This window comes from Pseudophryne corroboree, chromosome 7, assembly GCF_028390025.1.
Source record: "Pseudophryne corroboree isolate aPseCor3 chromosome 7, aPseCor3.hap2, whole genome shotgun sequence".
Lineage (NCBI taxonomy): Eukaryota > Metazoa > Chordata > Amphibia > Anura > Myobatrachidae > Pseudophryne > Pseudophryne corroboree.
In genome coordinates, this window is record NC_086450.1 from 45,875,815 (window position 1) to 45,894,862 (window position 19,048).

The following is a 19,048-nucleotide window of genomic DNA, read 5'->3' on the forward strand; positions in this document are numbered from 1 at the left end:
GCGAGTCGCACCTGGGAGCCCGGCACGGGAGCTACCAGGGTGTAACCCGCCCCAGGCACCCCGCCACCGCTGTAAGCAACCCAGCATATTGCCAGGTTGGTGAGGTCACCCACAAGAGTGACCTCAATTAACCTCATGGTTAGCCGCAGTCCGCAATGTTCCCACCATAGACTATAATGGAGGACCGCGATCCTCCATTATAGCCAGTGCGCGCCGCCTGATTGACAGGCAAGGAGCACACAGCCAATCAGGAGAGTGCTATGATGTGGTGCTCCCTGATTGGCTGTTGGGTGCTCTAGTGACAGCAGTCATGGGGGGGTTCCAGCATTTAGGGAAAGGGGATCCAGAGTGGGGTGAGTTTATTTGGGTTTGTTATTTTTAACCCTGTGTATGCCTACATGGACAGAAGAGGACCGATCTTCACTGGATTGTACAGAAGGTGAGTATATTGGTGTTTTTTTTTACAGGTACCCCATGGATTCTACTAGACAAGGGGACCGATGGGCTCTGTGGGACACTAGTTAAGTATGTTTGAGTGTGTAAGTGTTCATGTTTGTGTAAATAAACTTGTACTATCACGGTGTGTGTGTGTGTTGTGTTTTTTTTTGGGTATTTCTTTTGATGTGGAACTACAGGTACCAGCGGACCTGTTAATTCCCTGCATGCTGGTACTTGTGGTTCTTCAAGTACCAGCATGTGAGGGAGGCTTGCTGGGACTTGTAGTTCCACAGAAAAAGACAATATTATTTTTTTACACACTTTTAACTGCTATCAGCCCTTCATCTATCGCCCTCGGATGGGGGGACAGCCTCGGGTTTCACCCCTGGCCCTTGGGTGCCTGGAGGGGCGGGAGCCCTTGATTTAAGGGGCCCCCACTCCCCCAGGGAACCCCGGCCAGGGGTGAATAGTTGGGGGGGGTAATGCTTTGGCCGCAGCGACCTACAAAAATGTGTCCCCCGGCTGTGGCATTATTTCCCTGGCTAGTGGAGCCTGGTGCTGGTTTTAAAAATATGGGGGACCCCTACTTCTTTTGTCCCCTGTATTTTTGGAACCAGGACCGGACCAAGAGCCCGGTGCTGGTTGTATAAATACTGGGGACCCCTACGCATAACCCTCCTCCTCCACCCCGGTATTTTAACAACCATGACTGGCTCAAAGAGCTCGAGGCTGGTTATGCTTAGGAGGGGGACCCCACCCAATTTTTATTTTTACCTATTTCAGACACTTTTACACTGAGAAGAATGCACGGATCTCACTGATCCATGCATGACTATCAAAACACGCCAGCCAAAAGCAGTTCTGTTTGAAAGTTTTATTTTTGTACGAATTCTATGCTTTCCTGGCAGTGTTTGGCTATTGTCGGCAGTGATTGAGAATACGAATTCTTAGTAAATTACAGTGTTGTATAAAATAACAGCCATGTTTGACTGATGGTCTATTGATTCATATTTTTCCAACACTGCCGAGATTTATGTTTAGTAAATTAGCGAGATGCCACTTAGGAAAAAAAAGCAGACTCGAATGGAATCTGGACTTTAGTAAATTTCCACCTATGGGGTATATTTACTAATATTCGTGTTTTAGCCGTTTTTAAGGGTGTTTGATCTCGAATGGTATCGGGTGCATTTTACTGCAACTTTTTGAATCCTGATACGGTCATTTACTAAGCTGCCGAGTTTTCCACATTCGTTTTTTACGATGTCGATGTGATTCGTAATGTCAGGCAGTGTTTTACGGGAGTGATGAGTAAAACACTGCCTGACAAAACACAAGGAATCCCGTCCGGATCTGTGAGATCCGTGCAGGGCTTCATTGTGTGCATGTGAGCAGTGCAGAATGGGTTAAAAACTGGAAAAAAAATTGCGTGGGGTCCCCCCTCCTAAGCATAACCAGCCTCGGGCTCTTTGAGCCGGTCCTGGTTGTAAAAATACAGGGAAAAAATTGACAGGGGATCCCCCATATTTTAACAACCAGCACCGGGCTCTGTGCCTGGTCCTGGTGTAAAAAATACGGGGGACAAAAGACGTAGGGGTCCCCCGTATTTTTCACACCAGCATCGGGCTCCACTAGTCAGAGAGATAATGCCACAGCCGGGGGACACTTTTATACTGGTCCCTGCGGCCCTGGCATTAAATCACCAACTAGTCTTCCCTGGACGGGGTACCCTGGAGGAGTGGGGACCCCTTAAATCAAGGGGTCCCCTTCCTCCAGCCACCCAAGGGCCAGGGGTGAAGCCCGAGGCTGTCCCGCCCATCCAAGGGCGGCGGATGGGGGGCTGATAGCCATAGTGTAAAAAAAATAAGAATTTACTCACCGGTAATTCTATTTCTCGTAGTCCGTAGTGGATGCTGGGACTCCGTTAGGACCATGGGGAATAGCGGCTCCGCAGGAGACTGGGCACAACTATAAAGAAAGCTTTAGACTACTGGTGTGCACTGGCTCCTCCCACTATGACCCTCCTCCAGACTTCAGTTAGGATACTGTGCCCGGAAGAGCTGACACAAGAAGGAAGGATTTTGAATCCCGGGTAAGACTCATACCAGCCACACCAATCACACCGTATAACTCGTGATACAATACCCAGTTAACAGTATGATAACAACTGAGCCTCTCAACAGATGGCTCAACAATAACCCTTTAGTTAGGCAATAACTATATACAAGTATTGCAGACAATCCGCACTTGGGATGGGCGCCCAGCATCCACTACGGACTACGAGAAATAGAATTACCGGTGAGTAAAATCTTATTTTCTCTAACGTCCTAAGTGGATGCTGGGACTCCGTAAGGACCATGGGGATTATACCAAAGCTCCCAAACGGGTGGGAGAGTGCGGATGACTCTGCAGCACCGAATGGGCAAACTCTAGGTCCTCCTCAGCCAGGGTGTCAAACTTGTAGAATTTAGCAAACGTGTTTGACCCCGACCAAGTAGCTGCTCGGCAAAGTTGTAGAGCCGAGACCCCTCGGGCAGCCGCCCAAGAAGAGCCCACCTTCCTCGTGGAATGGGCTTTTACTGATTTAGGATGCGGCAGTCCAGCCGAAGAATGTGCAAGCTGAATCGTACTACAGATCCAGCGAGCAATAGTCTGCTTTGAAGCAGGTGCACCCAACTTGTTGGGCGCATACAGGATAAACAGCGAGTCAGTCTTTCTGACTCCCGCCGTCCTGGAAACATACATTTTCAGGGCCCTGACTACGTCCACCAACTTGGAAGCCTCCAAGTCATTAGTAGCCACAGGCACCACGATAGGTTGGTTCAGATGAAAGGCTGATACCACCTTAGGGAGAAATTGGGGACGAGTCCTCAATTCTGCCCTATCCATATGGAAAATCAGATAAGGGCTTTTACAAGACAAAGCCGCCAATTCTGATATACGCCTGGCCGAAGCTAAGGCCAACAACATGACCACTTTCCAATGTGATTTTAGGAAATTCAACACCACGTTGAGATCCCAAGGTTCCACAGGAGGCACAAAAGGGGGCTGAATATGCAGCACTCCCTTAACAAAAGTTTGAACTTCAGGTAGAGAAGCCAGTTCTCTCTGGAAGAAAATCGATAGAGCCGAAATCTGGACCTTAATGGAACCCAATTTTAGGCCCATAGTCACCCCTGACTGTAGGAAGTGCAGGAAATGGCCCAGCTGAAATTCCTGCGTTGGGGCCTTCCTGGCCTCACACCACGCAACATATTTTTGCCATATGCGGTGATAATGGTTTGCGGTTACTTCTTTCCTAGCTTTAATCAGCGTAGGAATGACTTCCTCCGGAATGCCCTTTTCCTTCAGGATCCGGTGTTCAACCGCCATGCCGTCAAACGCAGCCGCGGTAAGTCTTGGAACAGACAGGGCCCCTACTGCAGCAGGTCCTGTCTGAGCGGCAGAGGCCATGGGTCCTCTGAGATCATTTCTTGAAGTTCCGGGTACCAAGCTCTTCTTGGCCAATCCGGAACAATGAGTATAGTCCTTACTCCTCTTCTCCTTATTATCCTCAGTACCTTTTGGTATGAGAGGAAGAGGAGGGAACACATAAACCGACCGGTACACCCACGGTGTCACTAGAGCGTCCACAGCTATCGCCTGAGGGTCTCTCGACCTGGCGCAATATCTTTCTAGCTTTTTGTTTAGGCGGGACGCCATCATGTCCACCTGTGGCCTTTCCCAACGGTTTACAATCATTTGGAAGACTTCTGGATGAAGTCCCCACTCTCCCGGGTGGAGGTCGTGCCTGCTGAGGAAGTCTGCTTCCCAGTTGTCCACTCCCGGAATGAACACTGCTGACAGTGCTAACACATGATTTTCCGCCCATCGGAGAATCCTTGTGGCTTCTGCCATCGCCGTCCTGCTTCTCGTGCCGCCCTGCCGGTTTACATGGGCGACCGCCGTGATGTTGTCTGACTGGATCAGTACCGGCTGGTTTTGAAGCAAGGGTTTTGCATGACTTAGGGCATTGTAAATGGCCCTCAGTTCCAGAATATTTATGTGCAGGGAAGTCTCCTGACTTGACCATAGTCCTTGGAAGTTTCTTCCCTGTGTGACTGCCCCCCAGCCTCGAAGGCTGGCATCCGTGGTCACCAGGACCCAGTCCTGTATGCCGAATCTGCGGCCCTCTTGAAGATGAGCACTCTGCAGCCACCACAGCAGAGACACCCTGGTCCTTGGAGACAGGGTTATCAGCCGATGCATCTGAAGATGCGATCCGGACCACTTGTCCAATAGGTCCCACTGAAAGGTTCTTGCATGGAACCTGCCGAATGGAATTGCTTCGTAGGAAGCTACCATCTTTCCCAGGATCCGCGTGCAGTGATGCACAGACACCTGTTTTGGTTTTAGGAGGCCTCTGACTAGAGATGACAGCTCCTTGGCCTTCTCCTTTCGGGAGAAACACTTTTTTCTGTTCTGTGTCCAGAACCATCCCCAGGAACAGTAGACGTGTCGTAGGGATTAGCTGTGACTTTGGAATATTTAGAACCCAGCCGTGCTGTTGTAGCACCTCCCGAGATAGTGCTACCCCGACCAACAACTGCTCCCTGGACCTCGCCTTTATCAGGAGATCGTCCAAGTACGGGATAATTAAAACTCCCTTCTTTCGAAGGAGTATCATCATTTTGGCCATTACCTTGGTAAAGACCCTCGGAGCCGTGGATAGACCGAACGGCAACGTCTGGAATTGGTAATGACAATCCTGTACCACAAATCTGAGGTACTCCTGGTGAGGATGGTAAATGGGAACATGCAGGTAAGCATCCTTGATGTCCAGTGATACCATGTAATCCCCCTCGTCCAGGCTTGCAATAATCACACTGAGCGATTCCATCTTGAACTTGAATTTTTTTATATATGTGTTCAAGGATTTCAAATTTAAAATGGGTCTCACCGAACCGTCCGGTTTCGGTACCACAAACATTGTGGAATAGTAACCCCGTCCTTGTTGAAGTAGGGGCACCTTTACTATCACCTGTTGTGAATACAGCTTGTGAATTGCCTGTAACACTGCCTCCCTGCCTGAGGGAGTGGTTGGTAAGGCAGAATTGAGGAAACGGCGGGGGGGAGACATCTCGAATTCCAGCTTGTACCCCTGAGATACTATTTGAAAGATCCAGGGATCCACCCGTGAGCGAGCCCACTGATTGCTGAAATATTTGAGACGGGCCCCCACCGTACCTGGCTCCGCCTGTGGAGCCCCAGCGTCATGTTGTGGACTTAGAGGAAGCGGGGGAGGACTTTTGCTCCTGGGAACTGGCTGTATGCTGCAGCTTTTTCCCCCTACCTCTGCCTCTGGGCAGAAAGGACGCGCCCTTAACCCGCTTGCCCCTATTGGGCCGAAAGGACTGTACCTGATAATACGGTGCTTTCTTTGGCTGTGAGGGAACATGGGGTAAAAATGTAGACTTCCCAGCTGTTGCTGTGGAAACGAGGTCCGAGAGACCATCCCCGAACAACTCCTCACCCTTATAAGGCAGAACTTCCATGTGCCTTTTGGAATCTGCATCTCCAGTCCACTGCCGAGTCCATAACCCTCTCCTGGCAGAAATGGACATTGCACTAATTTTGGATGCCAGCCGGCAAATATCCCTCTGTGCATCCCTCATGTATAAAAGTGCGTCTTTAATATGCTCTACGGTTAGCAATATAGTGTCCCTGTCTAGGGTATCAATATTTTCCGACAGGGAATCTGACCACGCAGCTGCAGCACTGCACATCCATGCTGACGCAATAGCTGGTCTCAGTATAACACCTGTGTGTGTATATATAGACTTCAGGATAGCCTCCTGCTTTCTATCAGCAGATTCCTTCAGGGCGGCCGTATCCGGAGACGGTAGTGCCACCTTCTTTGACAAGCGTGTGAGCGCTTTATCCACCCTAGGGGATGTTTCCCAGCGTGACCTATCCTCTGGCGGGAAAGGGTAAGCCATTAGTAACCTCTTAGAAATTACCAGTTTCTTTTCAGGAGAAGCCCACGCTTCTTCACACACGTCATTTAACTCCTCAGATGGAGGAAAAGCTACTGGTAGTTTTTTCTCTCCAAACATAATACCCTTTTTTGTGGTACCGGGGGTAACATCAGAAATGTGCAACACATTTTTCATTGCCTCAATCATGTAACGTGTGGCCCTATTGGAAGTTACATTAGTCTCATCGTCGTCGACACTGGAGTCAGTATCCGTGTCGACATCTGTGTCTGCCATCTGAGGTAGCGGGCGTTTTAGAGCCACTGATGGCTTTTGAGACGCCTGGGCAGGCACAGGCTGAGAAGCCGGCTGTCCCATAGTAGGTATGTCGTCAAACCTTTTATGCAAGGAGTCGACACTGTCGCGTAATTCCTTCCACAGAACCATCCACTCAGGTGTCGACCCCGCAGGGGGTGACATCACATTTACAGGCATTTGCTCCGCCTCCACATAAGCCTCCTCATCAAACATGTCGACACAGCCGTACCGACACACCGCATACACACAGGGAATGCTCTGACAGAGGACAGGACCCCACAAAGCCCTTTGGGGAGACAGAGAGAGAGTATGCCAGCACACACCAGAGCGCTATATAATACAGGGACTAACTGAATTATATCCCCTTATAGCTGCTATATATATATATATACTGCGCCTAAATTTAGTGCCCCCCCCTCTCTTTTTTACCCTTCAGTAGTTGTAGACTGCAGGGGAGAGCCAGGGAGCTTCCTTCCAGCGGAGCTGTGAGGGAAAAATGGCGCCAGTGTGCTGAGGGAGTTAGCCCCGCCCCTTTTTCGGCGGACTTCTCCCGCGTTTTTGAAACTCTGGCAGGGGTATTAATTTACACCTATATAGCCTCTGGCACTATATATGGTGTATATTTGCCAGCCAAGGTGTGTAGTATTGCCCTCAGGGCGCCCCCCCCCCCAGCGCCCTGCACCCATCAGTGACCGGAGTGTGAGGTGTACATGAGGAGCAATGGCGCACAGCTGCAGTGCTGTGCGCTACCTTGGTGAAGACCGAAGTCTTCTGCCGCCGATTTTCCGGACCTCTTCATGCTTCTGGCTCTGTAAGGGGGACGGCGGCGCGGCTCCTGGAACGAACATCAAGGTCGGGTCCTGCGGTCGATCCCTCTGGAGCTAATGGTGTCCAGTAGCCTAAGAAGCCCAAACTACCACCTGTTAGGTAGGTTCGCTTCTTCTCCCCTTAGTCCCTCGCTGCAGTGAGTCTGTTGCCAGCAGATCTCACTGTAAAATAAAAAACCTAAATATACTTTCTTTCTAGGAGCTCAGGAGAGCCCCTAGTGTGCATCCAGCTCAGCCGGGCACAAGAATCTAACTGAAGTCTGGAGGAGGGTCATAGTGGGAGGAGCCAGTGCACACCAGTAGTCTAAAGCTTTCTTTATAGTTGTGCCCAGTCTCCTGCGGAGCCGCTATTCCCCATGGTCCTTACGGAGTCCCAGCATCCACTTAGGACGTTAGAGAAAAGAAAATTGTTTTTTTTGTAGCAGAACTACAAGTCCCAGCAAGCCTCCCCCGCAAGCTGGTACTTGGAGAACCACAAGTATCAGCATGTGGGGAAAAACGGGCCCGCTGGTACCTGTAGTTCTACTACAAAAAAATACCCAAATAAAAACAAAACACACACACCGTGATAGTACAATTTTATTACATACATGCACACTTACATTCATACATACTTACCTATGTTGACACGAAGAGTCGGTCCTCTTCTCCAGTAGAATCCAGGGGTACCTGTAAATAAAAATTATACTCACAAAAAATCCTGTGTAGATCGGTCCTCTTCTGTTTGTAATCCACGTACTTGGCAAAATAAAAAAACGGGTTACCCGGACCACGCACTGAAAGGGGATCCATGTTTATACATAGATCCCCTTTCCCCGACTGGCGGGACCCCCCGTGACTGCTGTCAAAAAGGGTCCCTTCAGCCAATCAGGGAGCGCCACGTCATGGCACTCTCCTGATTGGTAAAGTAAAATGATGACCGCGCTTATGTTTGTGATAGCAGCTCCATCCAATAAACAACAAAAAAAAAAAAACAAAAAAAAAACACTAAAAAAGGAGCGCTTGATTTAATTATGCATATTGTGTGGAACGCACATACCTGTAAAAAAATTATTTTTCATTAGTAAAATGTTTAAGCTCTTTTGTGAAATGGTGGTGGAACGGAGACAGTTATTGTTAATAGTTGTGAATTATACCGGACAGTCTCTTTGCCGAACTATCCCTGCTGACCCTATTAGTACCTCTTGTGGCTTGCTGTTGATGGTATTAGCGGCGTGTGCCTCGGATGTTGTATGATCCGTCTTCCCCGTTGTTTACGGCTGGTCCGGCTCTGTGTCTCTCGTGCGGCGTAATTGCTTGGACGCGTGTCAGCGTCTCAACTGTCAGTGTTTGCATACACTTACAGTGTTCTCCGTCTCTGCACCAAGTGTCTCCAACGCGTTTCGGGTTAAAACCCTTTTACTAGGATATTGTTTCTGTCTATTAACTTCCTATTTATACTAAAAAAACCTTATTAAGATTTACTTAAAACAGGAAATGTTCCAAAGGAAGTTGTCAATAAAAAGCGGCAACCATGTGCCCCTATGTTATCTATAGAATAAATTTTTTTTTTTGCATAAAATATTGGTATGGCGTTCAATGAAGTTAATCAATTATGTAAATAACTATTGAGTATGATGTTCAATGAAAATAATAATTTTAATGATTTGATAAATGAAAAATAACTGGCAACAAATCTACAAAGCCTATCCTTGAATTTAAATCTAATATAACCAAAAAGACATATAACATCAAAGAAAGAATCACATGTGACTCAGAAGGAGTAATTTACCTCCTTCACTGTCCATGTGGACTTCAATACATTGGTCAAACCAAGAGAAAACTGCGAATAAGAATTTCTGAGCATATATATAATATAAAGAAAGGACTGGAAACGCATAGGGGTAAATTTACTAAGCTCCCGATTTTGACCGAGATGCCGTTTTTTCTTCAAAGTGTCATCTCGGTCATTTACTAAACTCAAATCACGGCAGAGATGAGGGCATTCGTAATATTTTGGAAGTTCATGTGAAAAATTACGAATGAATACACCATCAGTCAAATTACGCCTGTTTAGATATGAATCTCGGTCATTTACTAACCATTCGTAATAGTAATTGCTGCCGTGAAAATGCATTTGCGGCCGGGAAAAATTACAAATCGTAATTTTGTCCTAAAAAAAAACGCGCCAGCATTTGAAAAGCGTGTATACATGTGTACTCAATTATCCATTACTCACACCTGAATGTTTGGCCCTATAAAAGTGTTCCAGGCACATTTTGAAGTTCTCTCACTCTGAAATGGCGGCTGTGGTGTGTGCCAATGAATTTTTGTTTGCTGTGGGATACCTTAGACTGCTCCTTGAGGCTTCCAGGAATCAGGCCCAGGTAAGTGAACATGGTCAACAGGTTGTCCAGGTGCCGCGGAGGCTGCGCCAGCCTCGTTTTTTTAGAGGGCGTTTAAACTTAAACGCATTGTCCGATGATAGGGTCATACAGATGTTCCGCCTAAATAGACCCAACATTTTCCACCTGTATGACCTTGTCAAACTGGGCCTAGACCCTGAGACAGCACGCTCTCGCTCTGTCTCAGGCCTACACAAACTCCTGGCTGTGTTACACTTTATGGCTACTGGGAGCTTCCAGGCTGTGGCAGGCGACGTCATTGGTATCTCACAGCCCACCTTTTCAAGATATTTGATTCAGGTGAGTCTAAAAATACATAGGCGGTTATGTCTAAGTGTTGCTTCTGTAAGTACAAACAACACAGTATTGTATAGAATACCTAACATGACACTCACCTTAGCTTGTTTAATGTCCACTCAGGTTTTGGATGTGTTGGAGCCACACATTAATGCCTCAATCTGCTTCCCTACCGAGGAGTCGGAGTGGCGTGCTGTCAGGGTAGCTTTCTATGAGCTTGCTGGCATGCCCAATGTGCTGGGGGCCATAGATTGCACACACGTTCAGCTGAGATCACCTAGGGGCCGTCAATATATATATACGAATAGACATCTGGCACAATCAACTAATGTCCAGGTGGTCTGTGATGCAAACTTTAAAATTATGAGTGTTGTTGCAGGTTACCCTGGTGGCTGCCATGACTCCTTCATCCTCAGTCAGTCATCGCTCTTCGATAAATTTGAGGACGGACAAATGCCTGATGGCTGGCTGTTGGGTATGTTTAAAATGTTTTGTGTGTATGTCTTTTAACCACAAACTCTAGTTTTGAGTAGGTGAAAGAATAATCTAACACATGTACTAATGTTGACTATTTCTGTTTTTCAGGTGATGGGGGTTACGGCTGCTACTCTTGGCTCCTTACTCCATTGTCCCAACCTGATTCTCCTGCTGAACACAGTTACAATCATGCACATAAGGCTACGCGGAATGTGATAGAAAGATGTTTTGGTGTGCTGAAGTCACGGTTTCGGTGTCTGGATAAATCTGCTGGCCTTTTGTTGTATAGTCCCTCAAAGGTGACTAGAATTGTGTTCTGCTGCTGTTTTCTCCATAATCTGTGTTTAACCCAACATCTGGCACATGATGAGGGAGAAAGCAGTCAGCAAGCAGAGGAGTTAGAACCATCTGGTGACAGTGTGAGTACATATGTAGGGAGGCAGGTACGGCAAGAAGTGATCCTGCGCTATTTTTCTGGTAAGTTTTAGTAGGATTTAATTATCCTTGACTAAACACTTTGCACTACTTTCTATTGTGTGTTTTGTTACTTACTGTTTGTTGTTTATAGTGGTGTGTACATTGTACTTAGTTTATGTTATCAATACATTTTCAGTCATTACCCATGAAAAACATACATACATACATAGCAGCTTCTACAATGTTTGAGACGGACACAGGAAGTTGTGTGTTGCTCAAATCCAAATTTTTATTGTGAAAATCACATTGGTGTTATTTTTTATTTTTTCCGCTTGTGTGTGCTGGGTGCTGTGCTTTGTGCTGGCTCACTGGCATGTGCTCTGGAGGAACGCCGAACAGGGGAGGTTACTGGCGTTTGGATAGGGGTCGTGGTCCCCGAGCTGGAGGTTACTTGTTGAGCTGCCATCAATGTAATGTTGTTGCTCAAATTATTAAGGCTAGCAATCAGTTGAGTGTTGGTTGCAGTGTGGCTGGCTACAATCCGGGATAACGACTCATTCACAACCTGGTTGTGCTGAATGAGCTGAACGAGTGCCTGCTGATGGCGCTGTTGCTCATCTATGATGCGTGTTAAAAGAGCCAGCATTTGGCTGTTGTCAGCCCTTATTTGCTCCATCGAGGTAGCCATTCGGCCTACTTGTACAATCAGTCTGCCCGAGTTGCGACTAATGCGCGGTAGATGATGGGGCAGACTGGCAAGGTGTTGGGTATGTGCGGTCAGGCTGGCATTGCTTTGTGCCTGTTGGCTTGTCCAACTGGCCCAAAAGTCATCTGGTATTTGGGTTTGGGGTGGAGCTTGTGCCAGTTGTGGACTGATGGATGCTTGGGGGATATCCTGCAGCTGTATTGGCTGGCTTGGGTCAACAGGTGTAAGTTGCAGTGTGATGGTTGCTTGTTGGTCTTGTCCCTGCTGGTCCACGTCGGCCATCAAGCTGGGCTCTGTATGGGGTGGCCAACATGCAATGTTTATTTTTTCAATTTTTTTTTTGCTAGTTCTACACATTACTACATTCATAATACTCCATTTGTATAGTTTTTGGAGTAGTTTTTCTAAACTTATAATGTTTTTTGTCTGCAAAAACATATATACCAACACAGGCGGCCACATAGACAGATTTGCATAATCCTCACCTAACTACCTCCCATCCACAGCATTACAGTGTTATGTCACCTCCCCTGACCACGATATAGACTGCTTACCTGGATAGTCCAGAGGAGCGGAGCAAGTAAGCAGTCTACATACTGGACAGGGGAGATGTGTGAACACTATAATGTTGTGGAGGGTGTTTTTTTTTTGTTTTTTTTTATTTATTTTTTAAAAAATGTGCAAGTGTGTGGCCTAAATTATTACAAATGTTTTTTTATTTGCAAAAATGATGTTGGCGAGATCAACCACTAAGACCTTGAAAAATAAATCATTTTGACCTTTAGCAATTGAAGACGTAACATCACATTGCTGGTTATGGCAAACATGTAATCTCAAATCCAACTCACAACATATTAACTGTACTGTGTAGATTATTGGCTATGTGTTTATTTTCTGTTTTGATTCACCAGATAACTGAGGTGATCGGGGCTCATCACTCTGTGAACTCGCCAATAGTGCCAGTGGTGGCTGGGGTGACACTGCAGAAATGCGCCGCCTGGGTGGGGAAGATGGAGCCGCAGATTCCGTGCCAAGACGCCGTGTCTTACTTGGCCTCCTGGGTAAGTGGCCCGAGCCCTGTGATGGGCGCCTTACAGGAGGTCGGCTTACAGAAGCAGAACCTATGTGAAAATATAAACATTAATATTTTGTACTTCTATGTGTTTTCAGAATATGTGACTACAGTGAAGTCTTACCTGCAATCCCAGCCTCATCTTGACTTGTCTGAGGCCTGTCTGGCCGGCTGGTCTGTGGGACTGATGAAAAAGTGGAGCAAACATTATTACCATGCTTTGTGTAAAAATAACCACTGCAAAGCCAAAGTGTACTGTAACCATCTATTAGGTATTGGATAAACAATTAATTTCTGATTAAGATCTTCAAGCTTCATTTATTTGTGTTGTATATCAAAATGTACATGGTGTTGCACAAAATAAATATGTTACATTTGTGAATTATGCGTCAGATATTGCAGAGCTTGACTACTTGCAAATGTTCCCAAAATGTAATGTTGAAATAATTGCACATTTTTTCTGAAGTAAATAACTCAAAATTTAATTTAAAAAAAAAAATACAACACCGATGTCCAATCAATATTGCAAAAAAAATAATGCACATACACATACCAGCAGGCATTGCACCATTTTTAACGCCTAATTCATTTTACAAAACAGCCAATGCAAGATGGAAAAAGCAAATTCTAAACACAAACACACCTTAAGGGTGCATAGGCCTGCAATATCTGACCCACAATTTATGCATCCTTTACCCTTAAAAAATGTTTGTAAAAAAATGTAGAGGACATTTAAATAAAAATATAACAATTCAAACTCACCATCCTGCGTGGGTCGGTCCGAATCCCGGACATGAGTAGCAGACACCACTTCTGCAGGAATCAATGCCCGCACAGGCTCCTCCCAGTCCCGATAGGTTGCCCGGAAAGGGGGGCCACCTCCGGTTTTTCGTGCAGATTTAGCCTCTTTGGCCATCTTGGCCTTGACACGCCGCTTTATATCATAGAACCTCTTGCGGCACGTGTCCTCAGTCCGCCTCACCACACCCTCACTATTGACGGCAACTATTACTTGCCCCCACAGGACAGACTTCCTGCGGGAGGACACCTTGCCAGCATCCTGCCCAAACAATTGGCGATGGTGCTTCATCAGCTCACGCACCAACGCCATGTTTTCAGCATAGCTGAACTTAATATTCCTGCCAGTCTTGGTAGTGGTGCGTGGCTGCGGAGCCACAACACCATCACTATCACTGGAGAATACAGCAACAGGCACCCCCTCCTCCTCCTCCTCACTAACCTCCTCCCTCTCACTACCCCCCTCCACCTCACTAACAGCCTCCACCTCACTACCAGCCTCCACCTCACTACCAGCCTCCACCTCACTAACCTCCGCCACCACACTGACCTGTGAGTCAGACATGACAAACGACAAAAACACTGAAAAATCAAAACACAAAACACACTCCTCCACTACTACTACTACTACACACCACACAGCCAACACACACGCTCACTCACTCACTCACAAACAATGACAAAAGACTTTAAAAAAAATACAAGGACAAAAAAGTAGACAAACTGAGAAAACACAATACTACAAATATGACAAGACTACTTACACACACAGTACAGCACTCAACAATCACCAAACTCCTCTCCAAATCCAACAAAAAATCCACCAAACTCACCAACTCCAAATACACCTTCCTCTCTCCTCTCCACTAGCTAAACCCACGAGGTGCGGTGTGTTTGGGGCGGTTTTATAGTAATATGCACAGACACTCCTCCTTCACGAATACAACCAATCACGGACGCGTGACGAAAACGAAACTTAGGACTAAAAACGCGGCAGCAATTTCTAAATCACTGCCGTAACAGACATGTGACGCAGTCGTAAAAAAAAACCAAAAACGCGGCCGCGAAACAACAAACGCGGCCGCATTCTACAGCAGAAAAGCACGAATGACATCGACATCGGAACAAATGAAAAACACGAATACGACAGCTTAGTAAATTAGTCGTAATCAATTCAAAAAGTTGCAATTTTACACTGTCGATGTCATTCGTGATTGAACTTGGACATGATTCTGGAAAATACGAATCTTAGTAAATTTCCCCCATAGTGTCTCGAAACACTATAAAGACTGTCACAAAAGTGATCCATCAAGTTTAAAGTTCATAGGAATACAAAAAATATTCAAAAACTGGAGAGGGGGAGACATAAGTCTCGAACTAAGAAAGAGAGAAACAAAATGGATATACTACTTGAGGACCTTACAACCAGAAGGACTTAATGTAGAAATAGATGTAAATGCTTTCCTACTAGATAACTAATTTCATTTATCAAATCATTAAAATTATTATTTTCATTGAACATCATACTCAATAGTTATTTACATAATTGATTAACTTCATTGAACGCCATACCAATATTTTATGCAAAAAATTAATTTTATTCTATAGATAACATAGGGGCACATGGTTGCCGCTTTTTATTGACAACTTCCTTTGGAACATTTCCTGTTTTAAGTAAATCTTAATAAGGTTTTTTTAGTATAAATAGGAAGTTAATAGACAGAAACAATATCCTAGTAAAAGGGTTTTAACCCGAAACGCGTTGGAGACACTTGGTGCAGAGACGGAGAACACTGTAAGTGTATGCAAACACTGACAGTTGAGACGCTGACACGCGTCCAAGCAATTACGCCGCACGAGAGACACAGAGCCGGACCAGCCGTAAACAACGGGGAAGACGGATCATACAACATCCGAGGCACACGCCGCTAATACCATCAACAGCAAGCCACAAGAGGTACTAATAGGGTCAGCAGGGATAGTTCGGCAAAGAGACTGTCCGGTATAATTCACAACTATTAACAATAACTGTCTCCGTTCCACCACCATTTCACAAAAGAGCTTAAACATTTTACTAATGAAAAATAATTTTTTTACAGGTATGTGCGTTCCACACAATATGCACTCTCCTGATTGGCTGTGCGCGCCTGAACTGTCAGTCAGGCTGCGCACTGAAGATACAATGTAGTGCATAGGCGCTCCATTGTATCCAATGGTGGGAACTTTGTGGTCAGCGGTAGGCCGCGAGGTTAAGTAGGGCCAACCACAAGAGTGACCCCACTTAACCTCGCGGTCTACCATTGACTGCAAAGTTCCCACCATTGGATACAATTGAGCGCCTATGCGCTACATTGTATCTTCAGTGCGCAGCCTGACTGACAGTTCAGGCGCGCACAGCCAATCAGGAGAGTGCCATGACGTGGCGCTCCCTGATTGGCTGAAGGGACCCTTTTTGACAGCAGTCACGGGGGGTCCCGCCAGTCGGGGAAAGGGGATCTATGTGTGTAAACATGGATCCCCTTTCAGTGCGTGGTCCGGGTAACCCGTTTTTTTATTTTGCCAAGTACGTGGATTACAAACAGAAGAGGACCGATCTACACAGGATTTTTTGTGAGTATAATTTTTATTTACAGGTACCCCTGGATTCTACTGGAGAAGAGGACCGACTCTTTGTGTCAACATAGGTAAGTATGTATGAATGTAAGTGTGCATGTATGTAATAAAATAGTACTATCACGGTGTGTGTGTTTTGTTTTTATTTGGGTATTTTTTTTGTAGTAGAACTACAGGTACCAGCGGGCCCGTTTTTCCCCACATGCTGGTACTTGTGGTTCTCCAAGTACCAGCTTGCGGGGGAGGCTTGCTGGGACTTGTAGTTCTGCTACAAAAATCAATATTCTTTTTTTTACACTATGGCTATCAGCCCCCCATCCGCCGCCCTTGGATGGGGGGGACAGCCTCGGGCTTCACCCCTGGCCCTTGGGTGGCTGGAGGAAGGGGACCTCTTGATTTAAGGGGTCCCCACTCCTCCAGGGTACCCCGGCCAGGGGAGACTAGTTGGTGATTTAATGCCAGGGCCGCAGGGACCAGTATAAAAGTGTCCCCCGGCTGTGGCATTATCTCTCTGACTAGTGGAGCCCGGTGCTGGTGTGAAAAATATGGGGGACCCCTATGTCTTTTGTCCCCCGTATTTTTTACACCAGGACAAGGCGCAGAGCCCGGTGCTGGTTGTTAAAATTTGGGGGATCCCCTGTCAATTTTTTCCCTGTACTTTTACAACCAGGACCGGCTCAAAGAGCCCGACGCTGGTTATGCTTAGGAGGGGGGACCCCACGCAATTTTTTTTTTCAGTTTTTACACTAAACAGACCCTTTCCCACAGATAACCATGCACAGATCTCACTGATCCGTGCATGATTATCCAAACTCGCCTGGAAAAAGCAGGTCTATTTTTTTGCTGCTTTTTTTAACGAATCGCAAAAAATACACCCGCACTTGACCACTCAGAGACTAACACCCACATACGAATGAATAGTGAATACCCGTGTTGTATGAAATAACAGCCGCGTTTGACCGATGGTCTATTCATTCGTATTTCTGAACTTTGCCGTCAAAGCCATTACGAATAGCCCAAACACTGCCGAAATTTGTGCTTAGTAAATTCCCGTGTTGGGACTTAGAAAAAAAAACACAAATCGGACAAACACGAAATTTTAGTAAATATATCCGTATGTCTTATTTCATTGTATTGTCCTGGTATTTTGTGGATTGTGGGAGATTACTACTGCTTTAGCATGACAATAAATAAAACACAGGGTCAGACACTTGTCGTGGCTGGAGTTGACCTAAGTGGATAATGTTTATCCCATCGAAAACTTTAAGTGGCTTTTTGACAGGCGACGGGCAGCGACGCAGCATTGGAGGGGATAGGGAAACACAGGCATGTCATGGCTGTTTTCAGGGCCAGACGATGATGTCGCCTGTATTTCCTGCAAGTGGAAACGTTAGGCAGTGCCCCTGCCTATGCAATCGTGCTGTGCAGGCAGGGGTCAACCTCTATTCAATGTGACCGCATTGCAGAGTGGCGCCACACATGGTGGGTGGCTTTGCCCTATGCTGCTACTTAACTGTTGCCATATAGGTAATTGTCCGCACTTAATATAATATAAGGGTAATGGATACTGTCTTCATTAAAATATAATTCATTATAAATAGGTGACTTAACCATAGTGAATAGTATAGGTATATATATATTTATACATAGAGAGAGAGAGAGAGAGAGAGAGAGAGAGAGAGAGAGAGAGAGTAAGGAATAGATATAAAATAGGTTTAAACATATGAGTTAATGTTCAGATGATTTAAGAAATACTGTTTTGTATATGTGTGCATATACTGTAGATGTGTATTTGTGTTTTACTGCAAGATTATGAGACATTGTGTAGGGAACAGGTTTATACTGCTCTAGCCATAAATGAGGCTGGAGAAGTCACAGTATAACAAAGAAAGCATTTACAATCAAATGGACACTGGAATCCACAGGTGTACATTTAGATCAGAACGGAAGATTTGGCAATAATAAACTAGCTGGCCTATTGTACTGTCCAGTTATATTGCAGGCCAGTGACAATGACAACAGAAGATCTATTGAAACTGTAACACCCAAACCAAGTGATAATACAGGGAAATAGTTAATGAATGAAGTAACACATTTTATGACCCCAGACTATGGGGGGAATTCAAATGTTTGAAATGTCTGTTTTTTTCCTGTCTATTAGATAGGAAAAAGCAGACACCCAACTGACTTTTCAAACAATTGAAGCTCCCCCTATATGTCCTGTTTGCCACCTTGAGGCAGAACAATTGGACATGTGTCATGACACTTGGCAGTTATCAGTTACAAGGGAACCTATAGGAATATGTCAGTTTAAAAATGGTTAAGTCAGTCAGGAGGAGGAGAACAGGAAATGAAGTAGAAGATGCAGACGGAAGCTTGGTGCAGGAGAGAAAGGAAAGGATCTTTAGGATGGTAACTTGCAAGTATACACATTATGTTAGTAATTGTATATGTTTGTTAAACTGTTTTGTTATGTATGTACAATGGTTAAGGAAGCATAAATATTATTAGTATATATGCAGTGCTTAAAGTGGTCCTAGAGAGGTGGTGGAACTCACCCCCCTCCCCACGGTGCCCATGTAATAAAGGTATTGCGCGCGCCTTAGGCGCGCGTGATAAAAAGGGGGGGTGGTCTCAAAAACAAAGGGGCGTGGTCACACAATAGTAATAATGCCCACAGTAGTAGCACCCAAGTGTAAATTTTGAAGTGGAGGTATGGAAAATTGAAGGATGTAATTATGTGCGCGTCG

At 45.7% G+C, this 19,048-nt stretch overlaps 2 long non-coding RNA genes across 2 annotated transcripts in view; one reads left to right on the forward strand and one right to left on the reverse strand.

Annotated features, from left to right (window-relative positions):
• Positions 1–19,048, forward strand: part of LOC134943345 (uncharacterized) — a 68,677-nt gene that overhangs the window by 22,044 nt on the left and 27,585 nt on the right. The gene's annotated exons all lie outside the window — the stretch shown is intronic.
• Positions 12,726–13,096, reverse strand: LOC134943344 (uncharacterized). Its single transcript, XR_010181483.1, has 2 exons — positions 13,012–13,096; positions 12,726–12,936 (listed from the first exon to the last, which is right to left on the reverse strand). It is a non-coding gene; the product is annotated as an uncharacterized LOC134943344 (long non-coding RNA).